The sequence below is a fragment of the Theobroma umbraticum genome, unplaced genomic scaffold (genome assembly GCF_002168275.2).
Source record: "Theobroma umbraticum cultivar Fairchild unplaced genomic scaffold, ASM216827v3 scaffold_25.0, whole genome shotgun sequence".
In the NCBI taxonomy this organism is placed as follows: Eukaryota; Viridiplantae; Streptophyta; class Magnoliopsida; order Malvales; family Malvaceae; genus Theobroma; species Theobroma umbraticum.
The window spans coordinates 924,748-934,499 of record NW_018397282.1 but is presented as its reverse complement, the minus strand read 5'-3'; the positions used below and the strand labels follow the sequence as shown (position 1 = coordinate 934,499).

The 9,752-nt window shown below is 32.3% G+C and overlaps 1 non-coding gene across 1 annotated transcript; it reads right to left on the bottom strand.

Moving 5' to 3' along the window:
* Positions 1 to 4,763: 4,763 nt before the first annotated feature.
* On the bottom strand, positions 4,764 to 4,869 carry LOC149526285 (small nucleolar RNA R71). The gene has a single exon (XR_016352169.1). It is a non-coding gene; the product is annotated as a small nucleolar RNA R71 (small nucleolar RNA).
* Between the last annotated feature and the right edge of the window lie 4,883 nt (positions 4,870 to 9,752).

Genomic DNA, 9,752 nt, shown 5'->3' with positions numbered 1-9,752 from the left:
TGTTTTTAATTTTCCACATTACTCTTTATTGTTCATATTTTCCTTAGAAAAATAGTTTTTATATTGATTTATTGTTTTATACTTAAGAAAATATTTTTACCTTTACTTTTCATAGTTAGCATTTAACTTAAAAAAATATTTTACTTTGGTATATTATTTTTATGTTTAATAATTTATTGTTGAAACTTTGTTTTTAAGACTAGAAAATATTTTTGGTTGAAAAAGCTTTGATTTTTATACTTAGATTTTGAAAGAAATTTTTAAAATGCCAATTCACCCCTCTTTTAGTATTTTGCTCGTTGAGACTTCTACACTTACAAGATGTTAAGAATGCTTTTTGTTAGCTTTATTCTTGTATTGACATGACAAAATTGATTGAACTTAATCCATAATCTTGATAGCTTTGAACATGGTACTAATTTTGAACCTTAGACATTTGCATTGCACAACATTTGCATGCATATTGTTTTGTCCTAATATGATTGTATTGCAAATGTTATTTTGTATATCCTTTACTTAATGAATATATCTCTTCTGATTGTATTTCTTTATGTTGATATCCATATCCATGTGTATCACTGATGATTGAAAACAAGCTGATAAGTATGATTGATTGAACTTTGTTGCTGTGAATGTCTATATGTTTTTTCTAAATGGTATTTAAACTTGTGCTACTAATGCTATGTTTTCCCAGGAGTTTTTTTCTCACTGTTCTAACTCTATTTTTTTTCTTTTTTGATATAACAAAAAGGGGGAGAATACTACGAGTAAATTTGCTGAAGCTTTACATGTGTAAATGGCTGGATTTGGTTGAAAAAATGATTTCAAAAGTGCTTTTAAAATAACATCCAATCTTTCTAAGAGTACACAGATTCATGGGGAGTTTTGAAAATCTTTTCAAATCCATTTATACTATTACCATAGTTCTTAAATTTTGTTTTTGAAATGTTAAGCACAAATTCAAGGGGAGTTCTTCAATGAGCAAATTTAATTCCTAATTTTGTCATATAAAAAAAAAGGGAGATTGTTAGCTTTACTCCGGGTTTCAAATGACAAAATTGATTAATTTAAATATGCTTTGGAAATGGTTAGAAAATGTTTTTAAACTTGAAGAAAATCCTCAAGAGTTTTGAAGTTTAGCTTGCAAAGAAAAAAGTTTTTAAACAATATTGAATTTAAATGCCATCCTTAAAGAATTAACTTTTTGAATACTAACAATCAATTCTTAAATGAATGGAAAGAAAATTTTATGCTCCTATCATAGGAAGAATCGATTTTGAGAAAAAAAAAGTTAGTTCATGGAAGATAAAAGCTTTAGGATTTGAGAATAATCAACATTTTAGAGAGCAAGAATCGATTTTAGAAGAACAAAATGGAAATGAAGAATTTAAGCATGAAAGAATCAATTCTCCATGAAACAATCATCTATTTTGAGTGAGAATGAACCAAATATTTCATGTTTGAAGACAAATAATCGATTCTAAAGGAAGAATATATCAGTTCTTGAAGCACTAATAACAAAAACTAGAAGCTTAGTGAATAAGAAAAAGGTGGCATAATTGGATAAGATTGGAGGACCAAAAATCAAGCTCAAATTCAAATTTTGGTGCCAAACCATAGTGAAGAATTGACACCTTAGAACAAAAGAATGGATTCTACAAAAGTGTAAAAGTGTCATCTATGAACCAAGTTGTGGAAGAACTGACATCTCAAGAAGGAAGAATCGATTCTACAGAGACAGAAAGTTCCAAACCTTATGAAAACCGACAACTCATAAACAAAGAATCAATTCTCCATGTGCAACAAAAACTGTGCAAGCTTGCTATAACCAACAAAAATCATTTTTAAATTTACTCCAATGAGTTTATTCTTTAATGCCTATAAATACCTAATAACAAAGCCTTTGAATGCAATGATTGGAGCAATTTAAATGATTTGAACAATTTTGAAAGATAGAGAAAAGAGGGAAAACAAGAAAGAGAACCTAAAGCAGAAAGCCAAGATCATATCTTTATCTCTTAGGTAGAGTTTCTTAAGCTTAAACTTTACTTCACCATTCATCATTCTTGAGAAAGCTCTTATTTCTTTGTACTCAAATTCCTCACCTGCCTTATTTATAGTTTTGAGCTAAAGAATTTTTATAAGAATCTATTGCTGTATAGGTTATACCTCTTTGAAAAGGTAGTGTTAAGGTTATACCTCTAAGCAAAAGGTAGAGAGGTTATGCTTGATCCTTAATAGGCATTTTGGTTCTAAAAATTGTGCTTGATCCTAAAAAGATAGTGACTTTGGTTGTGCTTATGCTTGATCCTTGAAAAGCCATTTTGTAGGAAAGGTTATTCTTGATCTTGTGTTAAAAGGTATGTTGATAATGGATTCGAATTCCTTGTGCTATCAAGGAAGAGGATGTACACACCAAAGTTTGAACCTCAATTAAACTCGGCTGAGTACTCTTTACTTTTCTACACTTTACTTGCTTGTGATAACTCTATTATATAGAGTTTTTTAGCCACATTTTGGGATATGAATGTAGCTAAGTCCTTGTGTTTTAAGTAGTTTTTAGATAGTTTTTATGTTTTTAGTTAGTTAGTTTTAAAACATGTTAACTTAGTTAATTCAAGTAATTCTAGTTCATTTTCATGTTGAAAGTCTTATTTTAAGCCAATGCTAATTTAGCACTTGTGATGTAGGTTTTCAAATGCATAAAGTTCAATAATAAAGGACTATGCAATGGAGATTAAGTATAGATTTTTACTAAATATGTTACGGTACTTTAGACATAACTCGAGCTAAAGAGATCCAATCAATGTTATTCTTAGACCATACAAAGATAAGTGGCAGACCTACAACTTTCAAGTTTACCATTTCAACTAGATCAACATCGAGGTAGGTGAAAATCATGTTGCAAGATGAGGCACTAAAGTAGTTGCGCACCAAGGCAGCACAAGGAGTTATAGCATTGCGGCCTTGCAAGCTCAACATCGCAACGCTTAAGGGAGAAGCAATGTTCCCATAGAAATTCCTAATAAGTTAGCACCATAGCACCCAAAGAGGAGCACCACAGCACGGTTGAAAAACCATGAAAGATAATATAAAGGCAATAGCACCATGGCGCCCATAGAGCAAGGCCGCGACACTCTGATGTGGGTTATGAATTTGTAGCGAATTGGGAAATGAGTTTTTAAGGTTTTCTAGTTTAGAGAGTGGATAAATGACAGTTTTGAAAGAGAAGAAAAAGGCTCTTCAACAAGAGAAACAACAAGAAATTCAAGCCAATCAAAGATCTAGAATCAAAAGAGGCTTTGATATCTCTTTCCTCTTCAATTTTTTCTTGTTTTTTGTTGTAAAAATGATCTTTTCTTTTGAAATAATTATGTCTGTTGTCAAAATAATGGTGAACTAAATTTTTTTTCTAGGATTATGGGTTATTTCATTATATAATTTGAAGATATGATTATTCTTTGCTTAATATTAATGGATGATGCATGGTTTTATTCAATTCTGTACTGATTGCTTTTCACTGCTTGATCACCAATTGAAATGTATTGGGTCTTTAAATGGAACTCGATAGAAGGAGTATAAAAGAAACTATTTTTTTAAATAGCCTTTGTTCGATTTACTTCAAAGTTAGGTGATAGTTTCGTATTTAAGATAGACATATACCTAAATACCTTAGGCAGCTAAATTAGAACATAAACATAATTAACCTTTTCAAATTAATTTGCATAGACATATGGAATTAGTTTTGAAAAGGTATGTGTGCAAGATCTTGATAGAGACTTATACATAATATGTATTTTAGGTTAGCCATGTATCCCATTAATAAGTTAAGGAAAATGATTAAATTCAAATAAAGTTTTGAAAGACACCATAATCCTAGGCTTTTAAATTAATATCTCTCTTAGTGAAATTCTGTTCTACTTTATTTGCTTAGTTTTAAAGAGCATTTTTAGTTTAATCAATCATTCAAAATTAAGTGCTTAGATAAGATAGATTTTGTTATAAATTTAGTATTTAGGAAGAATAGATGCAAATCTCTATGGGAAACAATACTTGACTTACCTTTATATTACTTGAATTGCCACGTGCACTTGCTTGTATTAAACCAAGAACAAGTTTTGACGTTGTTGCCAAGGACTTGTTGTCCTATTTATCTTTATTAATATTAAATTAAACAAATTATCTTAGACAAAGTTTTTTTTTCCTTTTGTATTTTTCAAGTGTGTTTTGACATTGCATGCGTAGAGCACAAAACTTAAAGGTTATCTCGTGTGACCTAAAGATCGAGAGAACATTTCGAAGACTAAGATGACATAGTCAACAAGGTTCAATTTCATTTAATACAATGGATGAATAACCAAGAGAGGCAAGTCTAGGAAAAGGTAGTTGAAAGGAATTGTTCATTAAGGGACTATGCTAATCCTTGAGTACAAGGTATCCCATTAAGCATCAGAAGGCCAACCATTCAAGCAAATAATTTTGAGATCAAACTGGCCATCATCACTATGATCTAGACATCAGTCCAGTTTAATGGTCTTCTGAATGATGACCCAAACACTCACAAATTTAATGTTCTAAAGATATGTGACGCATTTAAGCACAACGGGTTCATAGATGATGCCATCCAACTAAGAATATTTCCACCCTCATTGAGGGACAAAGCAAATGTATGGTTGAATTCATTACCTATGGTCTCAATCACAACATGGGATAACTTTGCCCAAAAGTTCCTTGCAAAATATTTCCTTTTGATGAAGATAGCTAAAATGAGGAATGATATCACTTCATTCATATAGTTTGATGGTGAGTCATAATATGAAGCTTGGACAGATACAAGGACTTACTTAGGTGTTGCCCACATCATGGTCTTTTGAAGTGGCTCCAAGTACAAACATTTTACAATGGATTATGTAGCCAAGTCAGAGATACCATTAATGCAGCTATAGGAAGATCTCTTATAGGGAAAACTATTAATGAAGCATATGACTTTTTAGATGAGATTTTGTCAAATAATTATCAGTGGCCATTGGAGTGATCTACACATAGAAGAGTATTTGGAGTTCATGAAATTGATGCCATCATAGCATTAACTGCATAGTTAGCTGCTTTAACTAAAAGGTTTGATTCTTTTAGTATTAATCTTGTTCAAAGTCCTTTTGTAGTGTGCGAACATTTTGGAGATGGACATGTTAGTGATCAGTGTCCAAGTAACAACACAGAAATGATTTAGTTCATTGTAAATAGACAACAAAACAACTCCTTTTCTAGCACATATAATCTCAAATGAAGAAACCACCTAAACTTCTCATAGGGAAACAACCAAGGAGCATTAGCTTCAAGAATGGACATGTAGTCTAGTTTTCAACAACAATTGAGAGCCCCTATTCCTAACAAGAGGCCATCCATGGAAGAGTTAATGATAGGGTATATGGCCAAGATAGACTCCCTTATACATGGTCAGGCAACCTCATTAAGAAACCATGAGATACAAATTGGGTAGTTGGCAAGCACAATTAACAACAAGGCTCAAGGGACACTACCCAATTACATTGAGACAAATCCTAAAAGAGAGGGCAAGGAACATGTAAAGGCCATTAACTTGATAAATGGAAAAGATATTAAGGGTAATACTAAACAAATTGAACAAGTGGACAAGGAAGCTTAAAATAAGATATAGGTAGTTAGTCCTAACAATCAAAGTGTAGAGAAGGAAACTACAATCACATTACCACCATTTTTTCGTTAGTGATTCAGAAAATAACAACAAGAGAACTAATTTCAGAAGTTTATGGAGGTATTCAAGAAGCTGTACATCAACATATCATTTGTAGAGGCTTTAGATCAGATGCCTTTGTATGTTAAGTTTTTTAAAGGGATATTGTCAAATGAAAGATGATTGGATGAGTTTGAGATAATGGCACTCATGAAGTGGTGTAGTGCAATCATACAAAACAAGTTTTCGTAGAAACTTAAGGACCTTGGTAGTTTTATAATTTTGAACACTATTAGGGCATATTATTTTGCTAAGGCATTGAATGATTTGGGAACTAGTATCAACCTGATGCCACTATCGATTTACAAGAAATTGGGTTTGGGACAGATCAAGCCCACCACGGTGACTTTACAACTGGCAGACTGCAGATCACATATCCGCGAGGCATTATAAAAAGTGTCTTAGTAAAAGTCAACTAGTTCATCTTGCTAGCTGATTTTGTGGTACTCAATATGGAAGATGATAAAGAGGTTCCAATCATTCTAGGAAGACTTTTCCCGTGTACTATCAAAGCACTTATAGATGTAGAAAAAAGAAAGCTTACCTTGAAAGTCTAGGAACAAGAGGTAACCTTCAATATCTTTAATGCTTTAAAATTTGCTAATGATCATGATAAGTTCTATGCAGTGAATATAGTTGATAGAGTCACAAGATAAGTGTTTTAGGAGAGTCACCCTATGGACCCACTTAAAGCTTCCTTAGTAGTTGATTTAAGGAGAAAGGATGAAGATGTTATTGAGTGTGTAAATTTGTTGGATGCCTATTCCCGTGTCATGGAGACATAATATGAGATGTTGGATACTTCATCAACAACTACACTAGCAAAGCCATTTATTGAGGAACCTCCAAAGTTGGAACTCAAACCTTTACCAAATCATTAGAGGTATGGTTATCTTGGTAGTTCATCTACATTTCTTGTTATCATTTCATCTGGTCTTATGAACACGTAAGAAGACAAATTGTTGAGAGTCTTGAAAAAATATAAGAAAGCATTAGGATGGACAACTATAAACATAAAGAGGATTAGTCCCTCAATATGCATGCATAAAATCCTATTGGAGGAAGTTCACAAAGCCACCATAAAGCATCGACGAAGACTTAATCTGATCATGAAAGAGGTGGTAAAAAAAAGATTATCAAATCGTTGGACACAATCATTATCTATTTTATATCGGATCATACTTAGGTAAACTCAATACAATGTGTGCCAAAGGTGGGATGATAGTAATAGCTAATGATAATAACAAACTCATCCTAACAAGAACTGTAACAAGATGAATGGTATGCATGGATTATCGGAAACTCAATAAGGCCACGAGGAAAAACCACTCTCTATCACCATTATTGATCATATGTTAAATAGGCTAGTAGGGAAAGGATTCTATTGTTTCTTGGATGGGTATTTGGGATACAACCAGATAGTGACAGCTCTAGAAGATCAAGAAAAGACAAAATTTACCTATCCTAATGGCACATTTGCTTTTCATAGGATGCCTTTTGGACTTTGTAATGCTTCAACCATGTTACAATGATGCATGGTGGCTATGTTCTCTCATATGGTGGAGCAGTCATTTAAGGTATTTATGGACCGCTTCTTTACTTTTGGAAGTAATGTTGATGATTTTTTATTGAATCTTGATAGAGTTTTAAGATGATGCAAGGAAACAAACTTGCTTTTAAATTAAGAAAAGTGCCGCTTTATGGTACAAGAAGGTATAGTTCTCAGGTATGAGGTTTCCAACAAGGGATTGGAGGTGGACAAGGCTAAAATAAAGAGAATCGAGTAACTCCCACCACCAAATTTGGTAAAAGGAATTAGAAGTTACCTTGGACACATCGAGTTTTATCAGCAATTTATCAAGGATTTTTCCAAAAGCTCTAAACCTTTATGTAATTTGTTAGAAAAAAGGTTCCTTTTAAGTTCAATGATGATTGTCATGTAGCATTTGTAGAATTGAAAAATAGGATAGCATCTGCATCCATCATTATAGTTCCTGATTAGTTTCTTCCATTTGAACTTATGTGTGATACTATTGATTATGCTGTATGTGTGGTGCTAAAATAGAGAAAAAATAAAATTTTTCATTCTATGTATTATGCTAGTAAGACTTTGACAAAAACGTAAATGAATTACATAACCACCAAAAAAAAACTATTAGCTGTTGTATATGCTTTTGATAAATTTTATTCTTTCATGATTGGCATGAAAGTTGTTGTTTACACTAACCACTTAGCAATTAAGTACTTAATTGCTAAGAAAGATGCCAAGCCAAGATTAATAAGATGGATATTGTTGTTACAAGAATTTGATCTTGAAATCAAAGATCGAAAAGGCATGGAGAATCAAGTGGCAAATCATCTATCAAGGATGGACAATGTTAGCCCAGGTAAAAACCTAACTTTTATCAATGAGAATTTTCTTGATGAGTACTTATATTTGTTGAACAAAAAAAAGTGCCTTGGTATGCTAATTACGTCAACTACATTGTAAGTAAACTTCTTTCTCCTAAATTAAATTTTCATCAAAAGAAAAAGTTTCTTTATGATAGATTTTTTGTATTGGATGAATCGTTTTTGTTTATTCAATGTGTAGATAAAGTTTTCAAGAGGTGCATTCAAGAGGAAGAGGCTGAAAACGTGTTGAAGTATTGCCATTCATCGAACTACAAAGGTCATTTTGGAGGGGAGCATACAACAGCAAATGTCTTACAACTAGGTTTGTTCTAACTCACACTTGTTAAGGATGCTAATAATTTTGTCTCATGTTGTGATAGATGTCAATGTGTGGGGAATATTTCAAGACAAAATGAGATGCCATTAAACAGCATCTTAAAAGTAGAGTTATTCGAGGTTTGAGGGATTGATTTTATGGGACCCTTCATCTTATCATTCAACAACCATTACATTTTGGTAGCCGTGGACTATGTATCAAAATGGGTGGAAGCTTCAACATTGCCTACAAATGATGCAAAGGTCATATTGAAATGCTTAAGGAAAAACATTTTCACAAGATTTGGCACACCAAAAGCAATAATAAGCGATGAAGGCAACCATTTCTGCAATAAATTCTTCATTGCTTTGCTTGCAAAGTATGGAATGTCTCACAAGGTGGTGATAGCATATCATCCCTATACAAATGGACAAGTTAAGGTATTTAACTAAGAAATCAAGTGAATCTTAGAAAAGATCATATCTCCATCGAGGAAAGACTAGGCCAAAAGACTCAATGATGCATTATGGGCCTATAGGGCAATGTAGAAAACCCCCATTGGTGTGTCCTTTTACTGTTTGGCTTATGGAAAAGCATATCACTTATCAGTGGAATTGGAGCATAAGGTTTTTTGGGCTATCAAAAAGTTAAACTTCAATTTAGAAGCTGTGGATGAAAGCGATTACTCCAATTAAACAAGATGAATGAGATACAATTAGATGCCTACAAAAATGCTAGAATTTACAAAGAAAAGACAGAAAGACGGCATTACAAAAAGATCATTGAACGACATTTTGATTTTGGTCAACATGTGTTGTTGTTCAATTCTCGTTTGAAGTTGTTGCCTCTAAAGTTGAAGTCAAGGTTGTCAGGACCATTTCTAATCTCAAGACTATTTCAATATGGTGTTTTGGAATTAGTGGATGGTACAACCAATGCAAAGTTTAAGGTGAATGGGCATAGGTTAAAGCACTATTAGAGAGGTAACATAGATCGTCAACACTCTTTCATTAGTCTTTCCAACCCTAACTATGCTAAAACTAGAGTTTAGTTAACATTAAAGAAACTACTACTTGGGAGGTAACCCAAGTCTTCTTTACTTAAACAATTTTTGTTTGTCATTAATAATTTTATGTTAGTAAATGTGAATTTCATTTCTTTTAATTTTATTTTTCATCATGTTAACTACATCTTTTATTTTCTTTTTATAGGTAAATAATAATAATAATATATATATTAAAAAAAATGGTTTGTCAACACTACGCACTA